This window comes from Equus quagga, chromosome 4 (assembly GCF_021613505.1).
Source record: "Equus quagga isolate Etosha38 chromosome 4, UCLA_HA_Equagga_1.0, whole genome shotgun sequence".
Taxonomy (NCBI): Eukaryota; Metazoa; Chordata; class Mammalia; order Perissodactyla; family Equidae; genus Equus; species Equus quagga.
In genome coordinates, this window is record NC_060270.1 from 19671189 (window position 1) to 19693342 (window position 22154).

A 22154-nucleotide genomic window follows, 5' to 3' on the forward strand; every position below is an offset into this window, starting at 1 on the left:
ACAATGTATTATAGTTTTCAATGTAGTTTTATCAGATTTATCCTTAAGTATTTCATATATTTAAAGCTATTGTAAATAGTTCTTTTTTATTTCAATTATAATTGTTCGTTGCTAGGGGATAGAAATACAGTTGATCTTTCCATATTCACCTTGCTACATATTGAACTTGTTGAAGTCACTTATTACTAATACCTTTTTCTAAATAAATCACTCAGGATTTTATACATAGATGAACATGTCATAGGCAAATAAAGGCCATTTTATTCCGTCCTTTCCAATAAGGATAACAGTGATTTCCTTTTCTTGTCTTATTGTTATAATGTTGAATAGAAAAATGCAGAATAATTGTTCTTTCACATCTCAGGAGGTAAGCAAGTAGTCTTTCACAGTAAGTACACTAGTACCTCTGCTTTTTTTGATAGAGTCTCTTTACCATGATGAGGAAATTCTCTTCTATGTCCAGTTTGATGAGTGTTTTTATAATGAATGAATGTTGAATTTTTCATACTTATTTGCATCCACTGAGATAATGATATGCTTTTACTTTTCTTTATGTGACGGATTATCTTGGTTGATTTTCAAATGTTGAATCAACTTTGCATTATTTCAATAAGCCACATTTGCTCATAATGTATTTTATATATTTTTAGTTTGTTTTTTGCTAAAATCTTCCTAGGAATTTTTGTGACTATATACATAGGAATGTTGGTCTATAGTTTTGTTTACCTGTAATATCTTTGACTGGTTTTTGATATCAGGGTAATATTGGCCTCATAAAAGAAGTTAAGTGAGATGTTTCCTCTTTTCTATTTTCTAGAAGATCTTGTGCAAGATTGGTTTATTTTCTTTTTAAGTGTTTAGTAGAATTCACCAGTGGAGACTTGCAGGCTTGGAGTTTTCCATTTTGGAATTTTTTTTTTTGTTTTAAGATCGGCACCTGAGCTAACATCTGTTGCCAATCTTCTTTTTTTCTTCTTCTTCTCCCCAAAGCCCCCCAGTACATAGTTGTATATTCTAGTTGTGAGTGCTTCTGGCTGTGCTATGTGGGACCTCGCCTCACCATGGCCTGATGAGTGGTGCCATGTCTGCGCCCAGGATCTGAACCAGCAAACCCCAGGCTGCCCAAGCCGAGCCCAGGAACTTAAACACTTGGCCACGGGGCGGCCCCAGGAGTGTTTTTAATTGCAAATTAAATGTCTTTAATAAATACAGGAGCATTCAGGTTACCTGTTCGCTCCTTTGGGATCTTTGGTAGTTTGTGTCCAATTCAACTAAGTTGCCAACTTTATTCATGCTGTTTATAATACTCCATAATTATCCTTTTAATACGTAGAAGATCTATAAGAATGTCACCTCTCTCATCCTTGTTATTTGAAAGTCTTCTCCCCTTTTATTTCCTCATCATTCTTGCTAGAGTTTTTTTCCTCTGATTTTATTAAGCTTCTCAAAGAAAAAACTTTTGACTCCATTGATATTTCTTTTTTTTTTTAATTTTTATTTTTTTCGGATGTACATCATATTTCAAATTCTGGATTCATTACATCATGTTCACCACCCGAACACTAATTATAGTGCATCCCCTCACATGTGACCCTAATCACCCCTTTTGCCCTCCCCCCTCCCCCCTTCCCCAATGGTAACCACCAGTCCAATCTCCAATGCTATGCATTTTTTTTTTTGTCATTTTTATCTTGTACTTATGAGTGAGATCATATGGTATTTGACTTTCTCCCTCTGACTTATTTCACTCAGCATAATACCCTCAAGGTCCATCCATGTTGTCACTCCATTGATATTTCTTTATTATCTTTCTGACTATAATTAACTTACGCCCTTTATTATTTACTTTCTTCTGCTTACTTTGTGTTTAATTTGCCATTTCTTTCTAGTTTATAAAGATGGAGGCATAGGCTATTGATTTGAGACTTTTCTATTTTTCTGATATAAGCATTTGTGCTAGATCTCTAATGCTGTGTAACAAATTACCAGAAAACACAGCAGCTTGAAAGAACCAACATTTATTATCTCACAGTGCCTGTGGGTCAGAAATGCAGGAATGGCGTAGCTAGGTCGTTCTGCCTCAAGGTCTTTCATGAAATACCTGGGCCTATAGTTTCCCTTGAAGGCTCAACTCCGAGAGCGTGCATTTCCAAGCTCTCTCACATGGTTGTTGGCAGGCTTTAACTCTTTGCTGGCTGTGGGCCAGAGACTTTAGTTCCTCACTTTGTGTTACTCTCCAGAGGCTGCCGGAGTGAACTTGTGACGAGCCTTCTGGCTTCCCCAGAGCGAGTGATCTGAAAGTGAGACAGTCCACGCCAGATGGAAACGGCAATCTTTTCATAATCTAATCTCACACATTTTATGACATACCATAGTTTCTGCCATATTCTATTCACTAAGTCTATCCCACACTCAACAGTGAGGGAATGAAGTTCTTCCTCTTAAAGACAGGAGTATAAAACAATTTGTGCATATATTTTTAAAACAATCGCAGTTCAACCTTTAACCGAAATCTTTTCTTTCCTGCCATGTGGGAAATACATTCCCCCCCTCCTTAGACTCCCAGATGTCTCATTTCATTATCAAATCAGCTCTAAGTTCAGAATCTTGTCACCAAATCAGGTCCAGGTGTGGATATTACTCCTTGAGTGTAGCTTCTTAACTACAGCTTCTGGAATATAGTTCCTCTGAATGTGTAGATCTGTGAAACTAAAAGGAAAAATTGCCTGCCTCATAAAACCCAATATGCAGCAGTGCAGCAGGCATAGAATAACTACTATAACCATACTTGTTCAAAAGGAGAAAATATAGTAGGTGGAATCACTAGCACAAAGAAGTCTATACAATCCTGAAACCTAGCCAAGCAAATATTGGAAGTCCCTTGCAGGTCTCAAAGCCTGGGAATAATTTACTGTGGCTCTGCCTTCTGGGCTGTTGGTTCTACCTTGTGAGTCACCTTTCCTTTATCATGAAAGGCAGCATCTGTTAGTGGCTGATTAGTTTTCTCAGCCTTCTCCCTGTCAGTAGAATTTGAGAGGTCCAAAGTTCCCTTTTCATTTCAGTTCATTTTGTACTGTCTCTTGGTCTTTCAGTCAACCAGTGATGTTTCAAAAATCTTTGTGGATCTTCTGTGACTTACTGGAGCCTACTCCATTAGACAAAAGTCACACGCATAGATTTCTCTAAGATAAACCCTCTTCTATTTTTATATTTTGCATTTCTTATGAAAAGGCTGAGGGAAAACACCCTTAACACGCTTTTAATCCTAAAAGTCCTACAGAGAAGATGTGTGAGGCAAATCCTCATTTTCTTTAGAGAGAATTTTATTTGACTGAGCAGCACCCTGATACACCACCGTCGATCATCTTGAGATCTTAAAGATTTTACAGCCACACACTTGGCATCGGCAATTAGTCCACTGGGTTGTATGTTTTCTCAGAAGCCAATGCTTAATTTAGCATTTGTTGTCTGTAGAGGCAAAATTTTCAAAACCATCAAGTTCCAGCTCCTTCAAGTTTAATAGCTCTTTATTATTTTACCTCTCTCCTCTTGAATTTTATGTTTAGCAGCAAGAAAAAAACAGCTAGAACATTTATAACTTTGGCTGCAGATACCCTTAGCCAGATGATCCAGTTCACTAGGTATGTTTTCTACTTTCAACATAACTGATGGTCTTGCACTTTCTGCTACTATGCCCTTCCTCCAATTTCTAATAACATTTACCTCCCTTTCCTGAATGTCCTTATCAGCAACCTTATCTAAGTCCATGAGACTTCTGTCAACAGTTTCTTAAAGGTGTGTTAGGCTTTCCCTATTGGTCTGTGCAAAGCCTACTGTCTGGTGTCAAGGCAACTCCATTATTTTAAGTTTTTGTTATGACAAAACTCTACTCTCAGTATCAAAATCTCTATTACTCATATTATTGCTGTGTAATAAATTATCTCCAAATTTAGAAGCTTAAAAAAAACAGGTATTTATTTCATACTTTCTATGGGTCAGAAATCTGGGAGTAGCTTAGCTGGATGATTCTGACTCAAGATCTCTCATGAGTTTGCAATCAAGCTGTTGGCCAGGGCTGCAGGCTCATCTGAAGGCATGTCTAGGGCATCATCTACTTCCACGCTCAAGTGCATGTTTGGTGGTATGCTTCAGTTTCTCTCTTACTGTCAGCCAAAGACCAGTTTCCTGCCACATGGGCCACTCTGTAGGTTGTCTGAGGCTCTAGAAATGGATACTCACTGTCTCCAGTGTAAGCGATCCCTTAGATAGAAGGCATCTAAAATGGAAATTTAGTCTTTTTTATAGCATATTTTCAGAAGTGCATACCATTACGTCTGTCTTATTCTAATCATTAGAAGTGAGTAACTAAATGTATCTCACACTGAAAGAGAGGGAAATTAAGCTCCACCTCTTAAATAGTGGAGTATGAAAGAATTGGTGACATATATTTAAAACCAGAGCTTTAATGCTAAAAATTTCTCTCTAAGCACTGCTTTAAATGTGTTACATAAATTTTATTTTGTGTTTTTGTTTTCATTCAGTTCAGTACTTCCATACTTCAATACTTCCATACTTCAATACTTTAGTTCAATACTTTCATTCAGCTCTAACTTCTTTTATGATATTTTCTTTGATGCATGGATTATTTAGAAGTGTGTTAGTTAGATTCCAAATATATGAGAGCTTTCCTGATATTTTTCTGTTATTGATTTCTAGTTTAATTCCATTGCTTTCAGAGAATGTAATTCATATGATTGAATGTAAATGTACTTAGACTTGTTCAATAGTCCAGAATATGTCCTATATTTTTAAATGTTCACTGTGCACTTAGGAAAAATGTGTATTCTGCTGTTGTTGGGTGAATATTTTTATGATGTAAATTACAGAAAGTTGGTTGATAGTATTTTTCAAGTCTTCTTTACTGATCTTTTGACTACTTAATCTATAAATTATTGAGAAGGCAGTGTTGAAACATCTGACTGTAATTGTGGATTTATCTGCCTTTTCAGTTGTGTTAGTTTTTACTTTGTCTATTTTTAAGCTCAGATATTAGATGTATGATCACTTAAGATTATTATGTCCACTTGATAAATTGACCCCTTTAATCATACTGAAATAACTTTTATTCTTAGCAATATTCCTTGGTCTCAAAAATAGATTTTATGATGTTAATATAGACATTTTAGCTTTCTTTCATTAGTTTTAGCATGGAAAATTTATCTTCCTTTTACTTTCAAGTTACATGTACATATATTGTGCAGGATTATTGTGTACAATTTATAGGTGGGTAATGATTTTTGTCCACACTAAATATCTCTTTTAAAAATTAGAATATTTAAACCATTTACATTTAATGTGTTTATTAATATGTTTGGGCTTAAATCCACCAGATTGTCTTATATCTGTCCCGTTAGATTTTTCTTTCCTTTTCCACTTTTTGTTATCCTTTTTAGGATTAATTTAATGTTTTATGATTGAATTTTATCCTCTTTGTTGGAAGGTTAGCCATACTTCTTTGTCGTTTGTTTTACTTAGTGGTAGTCTGAGGGCTGATTTTATTTGTTACAGTCTAATTTCAAAAATAATATACCTCTTCACACATAGTATATAAGACCCTTACAATTCTACACTTCCATTGTGCATCTCCGGGCCTTTCTACTGACTCTTCTATTTGCTACAATACTATAATACATTGTTATTTAGATAATTTGGATACTTAGTTATATTTTATAGAGATTGAAAGAAATGAGAATATGTCCTTTATAACTATTCATATATTTCTCATTGCTGATGTTCTTATTCCTTTGTAGAGATCTTGGTATCATTTTCTTCTGCCCCAAAAGATACACTATTTATGTCCTTTTAATTTTTGTGGGAAATTAATATATATATTTTAATATATATAACTAATATATAATAACTTATATAACCTCTTTTATTCCAGATTGTGGTATAATATACAAATATATTTGGTCTTTGCAGTCCCTGGCACAGAGCTCCTAAAACCCTTGGAATTTCCTGAGTGATTGCAGTGTCTTTTGTTATTAATTATGAGACCTTTTCATCATACCTGTTGATGATAATGAGGTAACTGAGGGTGGGCCCCCCAGATTGCCTTAGGGTGGAACTGGTCAGGAGAAAGACCAAGTGATTAGAGGGTTAGAACTTTTAACTCCACTCCTCAACGTCCAGGGAGAGGAGGGCTGCCTGGAGATCGAGCTCTATACATACTCTTGAGCAAGGAACGTTGGAGAAATTCTGAATTGGTGAACATATCCATGTGCAAGGGGGGCGGGACACCCCAACTCCATAGGGACAGAAGCCCCTTCACCACAGACGCTTCTAGACATTGCCTGATGTAACTCTTCATCTGGCTGTTCATTTGTATCCATTATACTAAACTGGTAAACATAAGTGAAGTGGCTTCCTGAGTTCTGTGACCTATTCTAGCAAATTGTTAAACCTGAGGAGGGAGTCATGGGAACCCTCAGTTTATTGCTAGCCAGTCAGAAGAATAGGTGACCGAATACTGGCAATAGGCATCTGAGATGAGGGCAGTCTTTTAGGACTAAGACCTAAAACCTGTGGAGTCTGATGCTAACTCTGGGTAATCAGTGTCAGAATTGAATTGTTGGATATCCAGCTGGTGTCCACAGAGGACTAGAGAATTGATTGGCATCAGAAACACCCCAGACAGATATAGGTAATTATAGATAATTTGGAGTTTGTCTAGTTTTTTAACTGGATCAGTCTTTTGTCTTTTCAAATTTTTCTCTATTGTGTATTTGTTTGTCATTTAATTGACTTCCTTTTATTGCCATGGATTGCTATCATCCCATTTCCCACTGGCTCAGCACTGCTCAAACCCAAGGACACAACCCAAACAATCTCCTAATCCCATCTTTGCAAGTCTATTTCCTATAATCACTCATGATACAAATTTTGCATCAGTCAGGGTATAATTCAAAGACAGAGACATTACTGTAATTTGAACAGAGGAAGTTTAAAGAATTACTAACCATAACAGAAAGTAATTATAATGGTATAGAGAGAACTATACAGAATAGCCTGTGGTTGAGGGAATAGTCCTCAAAAGGAGAACAAACTTGGGAAACAGGCCTCCTTCCCAAGGCTGGGATTCAGATCTGGTTGCAAGGTGTAATTGGATTTGACTATATTGTGGAGTTTACTTGGTTGTCTGCACCAGAGCTGGTCTACTATTGCTGAGTAAGTAGGAAATGCTTCTCTGGGGTGCAGGTAGGCCAAGGCTCATGCCCAGAGAAAATCAAGACCATGGGAATCCATTTGCAAGCATAATAGTGAAAGGCTTGAAATACATAGTGTCCATTTCAGGAGTGCCACAGTGAGGTGACCACTGGGCCCGGACCAGGGTTACCAGTTTGCCAAGGCATTATGTGCTCTGGGCACATGGTTTGGGCAGAGTGCCATGGATGTCCCTACCTAAATGTGTGCCCAGGAGTAATGCAGGAGGAACAAGAAGAAACAAAAATGGAAGCACACTGAGATGAGAAAGAGCATATCCTTTCTCCTGCAATGTCCCTCTAGCAGCCTCTACTGTCAAAGTTTACCATCTTTCTCTCAACATTGAAGAAATGCTTAAAAGGATCAATTTCCATTATTGCAAAGCATGTTATTAAAGGTGAATTTTTATCCAAGAGGCAATAAATTGACAACTAGCACAAATACATATGCAACTCATGTGGGAATTATGTTAAAATGAAGATTCCAATTTAGTTAGTCTTAGGTGGAGCCTGAATTCTAGGAACTTAACTCAAAATATGGTTTCCTTTGCTATATCTGGTGGGGCCAAGTAAGCTCCTAATAACATCAACTGTCCTAAAGAAAACGGTTATTAACTCTGGAAAAACACAAAAACAGTTAGCTAACAGTTTTGGAGAGTGAACATTAGGAGGCGTATTCTGGAGAGGAGTTAAACTTGGCAGAAGGTATCACCATAAGGTTAGTTTTTGTTATTTTGGCTTTTGGCCTCAGTGCAGATCACAGTCACATCTCCATGAAGGACACCTATGGAAAGTCTATGCCACAATATTTCTGGCCTGAAGAAGAAAGAACAGAGTTTGAGGCAACCCCAGCTGCTGGAACATGAGGTGTGTAGGGGGAGGCAGGAACTACAAAAATAGAGAGCCCTGGGGTGATGTTTTGTGTATAAACTCTGCCCAAATTACTGGTTGAGTGCTGAATTATACATGTGCAGGACAGACTGCAGGCTGTAAGCAATCCAGTTAACAAGGAAAACAAAACAAAACAAAAACTTTAACTGAGATTTCAGTTTCCACCTGAGAGTTAGAGTTATCAATTTGAGTCCAACCAAGTTAACTGTCTACTAAAATAAAAATATACACACTCTTCTCAGTTATATAACAGAATCCAAGTCTCCATAACATGACATTCACAATTTTCAGAATATAATCCAAAATTATTTGAAATATAACAAAGCAATAAAATGTAACCCATTTCGAAAAGGAAAACAATCAATAAAGGCGAACATTGAGGTGACCTAGCTGTTAGAGCTAGTAGTCAAGGACTTCAAAGCAGTTCTCATAACGCTACTCAGTGAGATATAGGAAAATATGTTCATAATGAACGAAAAGATAATGAACCCAAACAGAGAAATAGAAATTAAAAAAAAAAAAAAATGAAAGTCCCAGAACTGAAAAAATACAATTTCTAAATGAAAAAGTCACTGTATGGATTTAAGAACAGACTGAAAATTAAGAGCAAAAAGTCAATGAAGTTCAAAGTAGATCATTAAATCAAAATAAGTAGCTTACCATGTGAGAGGAAAGAGAAAACAAGGCATAAAAAATATTTGAGAATACCAAAAATTTTCCCATTTGGTAAAAAATATTAATTTACAGTTTTAAGAAGTATAGGAAACCTCAAGTCAGATAAATATGAGTAAAACCACACTTATGCGCATAGTTAATCTGTTGAGAGCAAAGATAATGAGAACATCTTCAAAACAGCAGGAAAATATGGCACATCTTATTCAGGAGAACAATTTACATAACTGTTAACTTCTCATTATAAATTATGGATGCCAGAAACAACAGTATGACATACTCAAAGTGCATAAATAAAGATCAATGTACCACAATTTCAAATAATAGAAAAATAAGAGAATTTGACAAACATGCATCACAAAAACTGCTTAGTGAAATTGTTCAAGCTGAATGAAAATTATTCCAAATAGAAACTCAGATATTTAAAAGCGAATGAATAACATTGGAAATGGTAAATATATATACACATAAAAGATTTTTTTGCTCTTAATTTGTTTAAAATATATGTGGCTATTTAAGCTAAAGTTATGACCCTGTTGTTTACCTTATTATGTATGTAGATGTAATATATATAACAGGTAGAGAGAGTTGGTGGGATCGGGTAAATAGACCTATGGACTCCCAGGATTTCTATATTTTATATGAAGTAGTGCAATATTCCAAAAGTAGACTATAAAATTTAAAGACATATATTTAATCCACAGGGCCACTGTCAGAAAGTAATTACAAGTATTACTAAAAAATCAATAGATAAATTAAAATAGAATTCTAAATATATTCAAATCATCTAAAAGAATGTAGAAAAAATGAACAAAGATAAAAAACCAGAAAAGACAAACAAAAACAAATAATAAAATGGTAAAGCTAAATCCAAGCATATTATTAATTACATTAAGTGTTACTGGGCAAAACACTCTAACCAGAAGGCAGAAATTATCTTAACTGATGAGAAACAACCCTAACTATATGCTGTCTACAAAAGACACACTTTAAAAATAATTCACAGATGGGTTGAAAGTAAATGGATAGGAAAATATATATTACACAAACAGTAACTATAGGAAGGCTGGAGTAACTATATTTATATAAGATAAAACAGGCTTTAAAATAAAGAGCATTACTAGAGATAGCAAAGAAGAATTATTAAAGACCTACTTCATCAGGAAGACATAATGATTAGAAATATATATGCAACTAATAAAGCTTCAAATTGCACTAATCAAAAATTGACAGAATTAAATGGAGACCAGTTAATTCCACAATAATAAATGGAGACTTTAACATTCATCTCTCATCAATTGATGAAATACTAGACAAATATCAGTAAACACACAGAAAATCTGAGAAACACTGTCCCTTTTGATTGTGTGATATTTATGCAGTCATCCCTGGGTGTCCACAGAGGACTGGTGCCGGGAACCCCACGGATACCAAAATCTGTGGAAGCTCAAGTCCCTTATATAAAATGGCATAGTACAATCTGTGGTTGAATCCAAGAATGTGAGAGCTGTGGATGTGGAGGACCAACTGTACAACAGTATAATTAAAAACTTCAGAATATACACTCTTTTTAAGTTTACATGGTACGTATGATCAACATAGATAGTATCCTGGGTCATCATACAAGTCTCTGTAAATTTAAATGAGCCAATATCATACAGAGTATGTCCTACTACCACAATGATATTAAATTAGAAATCAATAGCAATAAGATTCTGCCTAGGAAAATCCCATCAGAAATTGAATGACAGACATCTAAATAATCTAAGGGTCAAAGAACCAATCACAGGCAAATTAGAAAAGAATTCAAACTGAATGATAACAAAATTACAACATACCAAAACTTGTGGGGTGAAGTTAAAGGAGGTCTTACAGGGAAATTTATTAATCTTTCATGATTATATTAGAAAAGAAGAAAGGTAGAAAATCAATGTCCTAAGTTTTCACCTTAAGAAGCTGGAAAAGTAGAACAAAGTAATACCAAAGTATGTGGAAGAAGGGCAATAATAAAGATAAGACCAGAAATTAACAAAAGAACAATTAAAAAAGAAAATATTAATAAATTCTGTCTCCCTTGTTGTTTCTGCAGCTGAAATCTCTATGAAGTTCTTCTAGTCTTTCACTTTTTGTTTTCCCTTTGGCTGCTTGGAGTTTCAACACTTATGAGTACATTTTAGAAATTAGCCAAGGATTTCAGGATGGTTTACATCAAGATTTGGGGGGTGTCCTTCTGTGCTTCTCTACTTTGTGGTATTTTCTCAATTTCCAGCCATAGTGGCCTCCCTGAACTTTGACATCTGACTCCTTAGGTCAACAGGATTCTGGTTTTCTGCTTAACCTGCATCTGCCAGCACACTGTGTTGACTGGGTAGTGCCTTCAGAGCAAAGTTGTGTAAATGCAGATCTTGCTCTGTGTGGTTCTCTTCATTTAAGAGTCTGATTGCTCCAGGATCTCCCTGTTTGTGGTTGCTCTCCAATGCCTTAAAAAATTTTTTTCCAAAGTTTATCATTGTTTTCAGCAGGAGCGTTATTGTGATTCAAGATCCTCTGCCAGTACCAGAAGCTGGAAGTCCCCCCTGTAATCTTCATGTTCACACAAACCAATACGCTAGATAAGTGCTTCTCAAATTTTAATGCCCAAATGACTCATCTGAGAGTTATGCTAAAATGCAGGTTCGGATTCAGCAGGTCTTGGACCTGAGATTCATCATTTTTAACAAGCTCCCAGTTGATACAAATGCTACTGTCCACAGAGCACTTTGAGTAGTGAGGCCCTAGACTGCTAACATGGTGAAGTATTGGCAGTAAATTTTACAGTGTGATATAAAAGAATTTCAGAGTTTGAAACAATTAGAGTTAACACAGTGCTGTTAATGAAGAAGTGTTAGTTGTGACTGTAAATTCTTTTTTTCCTGAGCCTAGGGATCTGAACAAGTGTCAGTATTGATAGAACCTACCTCTACCTTGTTAATGCTAATGGATTAAACAGCACCAGGAGCCTGATTATCTGTTAGCCAATTAAGATAAGCATTGAACTTGTCTTTATAGCATATTTATTGTGATTGGAAATATTGATGTATTCCATGTTAAATACTGGCCAGTATATCAACTACACGATTTTGCTCTGGGCAGATTCCAAAAACAACCACTGAAAACATATTTTTAAAAGGACAGTTGCTAACTTTTCTCCATAAACAAAAAACTGGACCTGAATGTTAATGGGTGATAACAATGAAATTTCTTCCAAGGATCTGAAAGGAAGTTATCTTCTCCATCTTTATAATATCCTCACTCAGTCACTGCCACAGGAAGTCCTCTTTAGATAACCCCTCCCTTGGCTCACCAAACCCAATCATCAAATTGTACAGATTTTATCTTCTAAATAATATACTAATCCAAATCCTACCGTCTCCATCTTTGCTATCACTGCCCTAACTTAAGGACCGAACACCCCTCTTGACTGCTATTCCTTTTCCCTTCCGGTCCATATCTAACACTGCTGCCCAACTAGTCCATTTAGCCCCTTCCTTAAAATATCTGCAGTATAATGTTCAAGCTACTCAGTGTGACATAGAAGGCACTCTATGAGCTGATCTCTGCCTATCACTATGATTTTTTTCCCCATGAGTCCTTTCCTTCCAAATTATATTCCAGTGACAATGAACTGCTCTGCTTATACTGACCATGCTATTTCTCCCTTCCATGCATTGGCTCTACTTGGAATATTTTCTAACAATGTGATCATTCCTTTCATCTTCGACAGTCCTTGTCTACATACACACACACACACACACACACACACACATCCACACACAGCTACTTGAACTAGGGAACATTATTTGTATCTAAGTCCTAACCTCATTTCTCATCTCCCTCCAAATTCTGCCCTACCTTCACCTTTGAGCTACCAGCCTAGCCCATTTCATTCAATGAACTGCTCAGAAAGGCTGGTCAAGAGTCTCTCACTGAAATGCAAATGAGTTTTCCGTCAGTCTTCAGTGTATGGAGAGACTCAGCATGGATGTGCAGAATAGTCTTGCCCTTCATAATCTAAGTATAAACTCTAAAGAATAAACATATATAAGAGGAAACTCTAGTTTTCATATATATTTCTTCATTGCTGCTATTAGAAAACTCAATTTAAAAATCTCAAAATGTTTCTGTGATAGTTTCAGGCACAGAAACTTGAATGGTAACTGTGTCAAAGTATTCTTCTGGAAAGGAAATTTGGACATATTATAAAGATGAGCAAGGGTGGTGAGAGAAGAGAGAGTGGAGCAACCAGGCAGATACCTAAGGGGAAATAAATTCCCTGTGAGCTCCCACGCTTTTGTAGTTCTGAGCTTCATGATCTTCTATCATTGAAATTCTCCAACTTTCATCCTCATCATCCTATTTATGTTCCTCTCCATTCCAAGTTCATTGATTAACCAATATTTATTTTGCATTTCCATGTACTAGGTACTGTTGTTGGAACCGTGGATACCATGGTGAACTGAAAATAGTCTTGCCCTACAGTGTTCAGTATATTAGAACAAAGAGATAAATAAACACACAATTAAATATGGTGCTATAAACACTACCACTGGACTAAGCACAAAGTTCTTTGCCCTTATCCCCACCTCCAGGCAGTAATTTATAAATAAGAGCCAGACTAGGTGAATGTGTACTTGGGGAGCACCTGGCAGAGCTTCCCAGAGAAAGCTGTTGATTTTCATTCAGTTTGTACATTTATTGCAGTCATAAACGTAACTCATAATTTCTTCTCAGTGGACTCCTCTGATCCTGCTACACACCAAATAGATGATTAGGGAAAAGGAGTGAGTCGCTTCCACTGCATTGTGGATGAGAATTGTTCCTGCCATGTTAAAATTGAACTCAGGGAATTTTTTTCTCAGAAAACATTTTTACGTGTAAAGTTTAGTTTTATAGTTATATTTCAGATAAGTCAAAGGTTAAAGATGATTTTGGATACTGATTTTAGGACTTAAGCTCCACTATGACATAAAGAAAAGATATTCCAAGTTCCAAGCAAGTGGTTTACAATGCACTTATTATACCAACTTGCTAGTAAGTCAGATAATCTTACATAATGAGAAAACAGACTCAAAATTACCGAATGATTTCAGACATTTTTTATATTATTTATTTAAAAAAATACAGTTTTAAATGGCTTATAAAAATAACTGGGTAAAAATGAAATAAATTTTTAAAAAAATAAAGAGTGAAGAAAAAACTTGTTCCATAAATTACCTAAAGCTATCCAGAGGAAGGAAGATTATTTCACAGTATGACTCAGTAGATCCATACGGTGGGACCACTGAAGTCTCTGAAGCTCTTGTTCATGTTGATGAGAAAGTTAAGCCCTTGGAATGTGAGTGTAAAATAAAGAGAGGCATGAGAGCATGGAGTACCCTAAAAGACCAGATAATTTCAAAAGAGATCAAGAATTCGTGGTCCCTTCTGAAAGACTGCTCATGTTAATTCCAATGAAAATTAACCAACTCTTCTTCAAACTATTTCTAAGCCAGGTCATAGTTAAGTAGTGACAACTAGAGGAATGTTTGCTTCCTTTTTCTTCTCTAAACTCTGACATAAAGGAGGGATCTCCCCAAGGTGACAGAAATAACTCAATCCATCATGCATGTGATTCAAATTAAAGACATACCTGCAAGGTTACAATTCATGGCTCATATACAACTACTCTTATTAATGAGGTCATCTATCCAGCTAAGGGATCCAGATTTGTACTGACCCACCATTTCTGAGCATGCGCTGTCACGTCACCCTTAGTTTTACTTATTTATTTTTCATTCTGTTTTATATGGCTTAAGGAAATTTGACTATTATGTGGAGGAAATCCTGAGAGAACAAAGCACTGGCGTAAGTCCTACTGTACCCACTATTACTGGTATAGAGAAACATTTCCCTAGACTCTGAGTTCTTTGAGAGACTGAATCATTCAGAAGTAACTCAGAAGAAAGAATTCATGAAAGGATGCTAAAAATAATGTGTTTTTCTGGTTTTGCCTACTCAGAACACTAGAATCTCTTCTCTGAATATCAATTTTGGTCCAGATATTTATATACAGAAACAAGATTTTTTTTAATTCAGAGCTTTAGAGAGACAAGAAATTTGCTGAAAATGGTGAACCCATAATCTGAAATGAGAACTCTGCAATTCCTTACATACACGAAGAATGGGAGTGCATAATGCTTTCTGATACTTGTTTCCATTTTCTGCATTAAGAAACTGGGAATGACCCTAAAAGGTATAGCTGAGGGAATAGTATGGTCCAGCTGGAATGTCCCCCAGTGTGACAGTCTGCAGTGGTCCATTCTTTAATTCTGAGTTCCGAATACCAGTTATCTCTTCAATATTTACTTAGCATATAAAATTTGAGGACTAAATTTTTATTATATTATTTTTCAGAAGACTTTGCTCTTCTTCAATATGCTCTGCAAAAGATAAGATGTGACAGAAATGCTGCCTTTTCCCATGTACACTGAAAATTTTGAATCTGTGTTCTTTTTCACAATAATTGGTGTTTTTTGTGACCTGTGATGACAAGATGTATGTTTTGTATGCATTTTGGAGGAAAAGTCCCTTCTGCTTTGAGTCATGGACTTAAAACAGGACACGATATATAGTAGTCCCCCATTCTCCACCAGGGATATGTTCCAAGACCCCTAGTGGATGCCTGAAACTGCTGATCGTACTCAACCCTGTATATACTATGTTTTTGCCTATATATATATATAGGAATATATATATATATATATGACAAAGTTTAACTTATAAATTAGGCACAGTGAGAGATTAATAACTAATAATAAAGTAGAACAATTATAATGGTATGCCGTAACAACTTGACAGCATCACTACTCTTGCACTTTGGGGCCATTATTAAGGAAAACAAGAGATACTTGAACACAAGCACTGCAGTCCTGCAACAGTCAATCTGATAACATAGATAGCTATTGGGTGACTAAGGGGCGGGTGGCATATACTTTGTGGATATGCTGGACAAAGGGGTGATTCACGTCCTGGGCAGGATGGAGTGGGATGGCATGAGATTTCATTATGCTACTCAGAAAAGCATACAATTTAAAATTTATGAATTGTTTATTTCTGGAATTTTCCATTTAATATTTTTGGATCATGGTTGATGGTAGGTAGCTGAAACTGCAGGATGCAAAATCATGGATAAGGGGGCACTACTGTATAATCAGTGGTATCATTTGCCACCCCCATGGCAGCAGTGGCTCAAGGAGTAGGCTGGTGTCATTACTGTTCATTGTGACAAGCCCACATACATTAGTTTACAGAAAGATGGAAAAATCATGCTGTAGCATCAGAGAGGACAAGAGTAATGTCAAGTATTCAGGGATTATCAGAATATGATGCAGATGTGAAAGTAAAAGACAAGAAATTCTGGAGCTTTAAGGTTGTCCCCAAAAAAGTAAAATGTAATCCTTATGATGAACCTACATTATACCACATTCTGTAGGACCTATGAGAGATACACAGGTGTTATAAATATTACAAATCTTTGCATAGATTCTAAGAATCAGAGACGTGCCATGGTGGTAGTTGATGATACCCTGCTTCATTAGAACAAATCTCTTTAGTCACATAGTAGTGATCTATTTTGTTTTTGCTTTCCCAGAATCTCTTCTTTCTTTTGTTAATATACGCATCTTCTTTTGGTGAACCACCCCTTTCCTTCTTTTAGACCAGTAGTTCAAGTGGGACCGACTTTACCCTCTGGTTTCAAGGATGCTCAGACAACCTAGAAGTAGGCAATCAGAGCATGGTATCTGCTGGCACCCTGGATCACTTCTCGGAACTTTTAGTAGTAATCAGGAAGGACGCATTCTCTCTTTTTTTTTAAGGAACATGTTAGCCTGGATCCCCCTGGGAGTAGTATTGGTTACCATACAGAGAGGACCTTCTGAACAAATCTGAGGAGTGAGGAGAGAGTGAGGCCTGAAAACATAATTTGGCCTGCAGCCAGATGTGCTGCAAATTTTTTCAGCAGTAAATAAATTCCATTTATTTTGTTTTTAACTTGAACTAGCTGAGTTGGATTTCTGTAACTTGAATCTGAAAGAGTCATGGTTAGAACATGTTATTAGGCAAATATAGTTTTCTCCATTCAACAGCATCTTTGCGAATTTAAATAATTCACTCAAAATTATGAAATTAGGAAATGGCTTAGGCCAAATTAGAACTTCTTACAAATCATCACTGTGAATTATACTCTCTTCAGGAACACATATCTGCTATGCTATGAGGAGCTTTCCTGTATTTATTGACTGTTATACCCTTCTGCTAACATATACAGGGAATAATAAACAATATTAAAATGTTTATATTTTTGCACTTTCACAGTCATTAACATGTTTAGGTGATCAGTCTTACCACTTCTATTAACATTAAATTGGAGGCCCTAGTCAGCAAAATAAGGCAAGAAAACAAAAATTCAAGGCATAAGGTTGGGGAAGAAAGAAGTAAAATTGTCTTTATTCACAGATAGCATAATCATATGTGTAGAAAACTAATAAATTTAAATTAAGTTAAAGCTATTAATACTAATAAATATATTAGGCACAATTGCAGAAAACAAAGTCATTTTACAGATGTCAATTGTTTTCCTACCTACTAACCACAAACAATTATAGAATTAAATTAAAAATGACCACTTACAATCATATCCAAAAATATGAAATACTTACAGATAAATTTAATAAAATATATACAGACCTGTACAATGAAAGTACAAAACATTGCTAAAAGAAATTAAGGACCTTAATCAATGGAGTGATATACCATGTCCATGGATTAGAAAACCAAATATTGTTAAGATGCCAATTCCTTTTAAATTGATGTTTAGATTTATTTCAATACCAATCAAGTTCCAAGAAGGCATTTTTTAATAGAAATTAACAAACTGTTTCTAAAATTTGTTTGGAAGTACATAGACTTAGAATAGCCAAAATAATTTTTTTAAAGAACAAATAATTTTAAGAATTTACACTACCTTTTTTCAAGACTTAACATAAAATCATAATAATGAAGAAAGTGTAGTATTGGTATAAAAATAGACATGTAGATCAATGAGACAGAATAGAGAGTACAGATATAATCCCACACACATATGACCAATTGTTTTTTGACAAAGGTACCATAGTATGTCAATGGGTAAGGATAGTTTGTTTCGATAAATGTTATTGAAAGAATTCGCTATTCACATGGAAAAAATGAACCATGATGCTCATTACCTCACACCTTACATGAAAATTAACTTGAAATGGATCACGGTCCTAAATACAAAAGCTAAAGGTATAAAACGTGTAGAATGAAACATAAATAAAAATCTTCACAACCTTGGGATAACAAAGATTTCTTATAGATGACATAGAAATGGTAAACCATAAAGAGAAAAAGATGATAAATCGGACTTCACCAAAATTAAAAATGTGTGGTTTTTGAAAGACACCATTAGGTAAATGAAAAGACAAGCCACAGACTGGGAGAAAACATTTGCAATAACCGCAGCCCCATTATATATTGAAAATATTGCTATGCAGTCTTCAGAAAGTACTTTTTCCCCACTGTTTCCGACAGAGTAGCCAGGTCTTAATACTTATGTGCTTTCTTTTCACTCCCTGTGGTAACTGAAAAGTAGTGAAAGTCCTGTTTTATATTTCAGGTCAGAAAAGAAAAGTTGTGAAGTGATACCTTAAAGGCATACCTTAAACATCCTTGTTTTCAAAAGTCTGGTTCAATTGGAAAAAAAACCCAAAATTTAGCTTAATAGTGTGAGAGTTGTACATATGCTTCTGAGGATTAGGTTCTAGCTTTGACACTGGTTAGGGGCACCTAAGGACAAGATTGACAAAGAAGGGATGGAACCTGCGATGGATCAACACAAATTTTAATGACCTATGCAGACAGTGGTAGGAGTCCAGATTAAGTACAACCATGCTTTTGCTATAATAACATAATGGAAAGGATGGGAGCACACAAGCACAATCTGTAGTTTCCAGGTACCACCTAGAGCTATTTATGGAGCCACAGAACACCAGGGGCAAGAGAAAGCATCGACATTATACTTCTTACCAACCTTGGAAAGTGATTTTGCAACCAAGATTTAATTTGATTTAGAAAAATAAATTTGGCACTTCTTATACTCAAAGTGTTAAGAAAAAAAATCAAGATCTTGCCTTTCTTTAATTAATTTTTCACAAAGCATCAAGTGTGATCATTTTAAAATTCAACCTAGAACATGATTTTTCTTGCTAAAATTCTTTCAATAACTTCAAGACATTGCCAAAATCCATAGTTTGACCTATAATACCTGGGTGGTCTGGCACCTATTTATTTCACTATGTGTCTCCTGACCCTCTATCTCTTGATCTTTGCTCTTCAAAAACATAGCACTTTTTTTTTAGTTCTTCAAAAGAATCATACTTTCTTCTACCTTGGGGAGATCTAACATTCTGTTGTTTGTACCTGGGGAGTTTTCTTACCCCACATCTCTACCAATTTAATTCCCAGTTATCCTTCAGACCTCAACTTATTGTCATTTCCCTAGAGAATCCCAGGGTATGACATGTTGTACTTACTCAGTAAATATATGAATGAATGAATAGATGAATGAACGAATAATATTTCCCCCCAAAGTCTCTAGTTACAATCAAGTCTTCTTAATATTTGCTCTCCATGTATTCTATTGGTTTCCTTTATGATAATGTCACAATAATTAATCATACACCTGAAACTAATAGGATATTATATGTCAATTATACTTCAATATGAAATAATCGAATAAGCAAATGTGAATGTTTTATGTCTGTGTTAAAGTACTATTTACCACATTATTACCAGTTTTAATAAATATTTATTCAATGAAAGTGTACCAATCATAGTATAGAGACAAAGCTTTCATAATAAAGACTCTAATGTGACACATAGCCACAATTTAGCAAAGATAGAAAAATTTCAACTGTCTAGACATTTGCTAACAGTGTTATTTTACCAATTGCAGAACATCTGATAAATTTTTAACTTAATTTTTTAAGTAATTTATTGTCTCAAAAGATAAAATTCATAGTGAGAAGAATAGTTATCTGAACCTAATGATAACACAGAAATCTAGAAGAGTAGCAGCCATGTGAATCATAGATGGGGATGTCCACGTCAAGAGGAACTTCTTTTTGCTGTCCTGACATGCTGAACATCCTTCATACAATGGGATGTGAAATGAGGACATTTCTTTTTGACTTAAGCCTCATAACTGAGAAAACAGTCATGAGCCACATAACTGTAACTGAGCAAGGGCCTCTTCTGCCCCCTGCAACCTGATGCCAATCAATTGCAAGGTGAGTCAGTGGTGAAGAAAGGGGTTTATTCGATTAGCTAGCAAAACTGGAAGATGGCAGATTCATGTCCCAAAGACCATCTTAAGCAAACACAAAATCTTGAAGCAGTTATATGAGGAGGAGGGGAAAATAGGAAGAGGATCTAGCTATTTCTGGTATCCATTCTCCAGACTTCTCATCTTCTATTCTGTCCCCAGTCTCTGACATTATAATTCCTTCCTTAACAGTGGGTTTCAGTCTCTGGTGGCCTCCTCAGCCTTTTGGTTCCTGAAAAATAACTCAATCCAATGTCAGCAAAGTTTCATGTTAGATTTGAGAACCTGCTGAAACATGCTAAAACATGTCCCTATGGCGTTTGTACAATAGCCTGGTTACATTATAGGTTAATGATCAGTGATACATGATTAGCAGTTACATAATGACATCTCAGTCAATGATGGACCTCATAAATGATGGTGGTCCCATGAGATTAGCACTGTATAGCCTAGGTGTGTAGTAGGCTATACCATCTAGGTTTGTGTAAGTACACTCTATGATGTTCGCTCAATGCCTAATGAAACTTTTCTCAGAATGAATCCCCACTATTAAGTGACACATGACTGTAACAGGTAACAACATAGGTGCTAGACATATTTTCAGGATTTGTTATGAGATAGCAAACCAGGTTCTGTGACCCTCACCCTTCAACCTCTAGCTATACATAAGACAATGCTAGAGACTGGTGAGAGAGAAGTTTTGAAGTTTGTTTATAAAAGAAAGTAATTATTCTGTGCATTTCCTCTCTCATGCTAAATGAGGGAATCTCAGAAACAACCACAGAGTGAGAACATTGGCCTGAAGGAGAACCTGACATCTGACTCCCTTGGTGGAAAATTTTATGCTGAAGAAACCTGTAGACCTGCTTCATGTAGAGCCAGAACAAAGAGAATACTCTCAGGAGACATCAATTTATTTGCCCAGGAATTTGAGGGTAGGGTAGTAAAAAAATGATGTTCTTACCAAGAAAGTCTAAAGAAATGTGGTTGGCTGAAGCAGCCTGAGGCAGAACAGTGGAGAAAAAGGGCCACAATGGGAATAATCAGCACCTAGAGAATTGAGGGAGCAAAGATACTTTCATTCATGGCTCTGAAAGCAGCCATGTTGCAGCCATCATGTGAAGGCCCTACACCCCAATAAGCCTGCTATGTCAGTGTGACCCCAGGAGAAGAGTATGGGCCCTCTTTCTCCCCAAAAAAGAAGCTGAAGGGAAGTGAAAAATGATCAAATGGAGAATTTATCACCTGTGCTAGATGTGATTAATGTGGTGTCAAAGTTTCCCTGGGGAGAGTGATGAATTCACCAAAGCACTCCAAGAGAGAAACAGTATTTGGGCATTTGTCCCAGAGATGGAACCAATGCCAGATGTCAACAGCACTAGTCAAGTACAACCTCTTTTGTCCTCTCTCCTTTCTTCGTCTGTCCCTAACCTAGAGTAAAACAGAAGCATCTTGATGAGTGGGAGAAGTTTTGAAGGAACCAGTTCTGGAAACAGTATAAGAAGAGACCACAGACCCTTCCCACAAGGTTCTGAGCCCATATGAGACCTAAGATGACAAGAGAGAGGTTCAGAGTTACAGATTGAAGCTTTCTATTAGGTCTACTAAGCCTTTCATAACCTGAAAAGTTTAAGTTTAGTACATCAAACTGACTGAGAAAACTATTAGATCTTTCCATTATATCATACAGTAGTATGGAATAGAGTTCTAATTGGGCTTAAGTGAAGCTATTCCTTGTGACACCCCACTCAAAACAGTTAAATAAACCAAATATGGATACTGAAGGACCTTTCTACCTTGCAATGCTGCGTTCCTCAAGCTAGGAAGCAGGCAGGAGACATAGTCTCTGCCAATCTGGTATGTCCATTGAGGATTTTTATTTAATTTGAAAGATGATGAGAAGACAA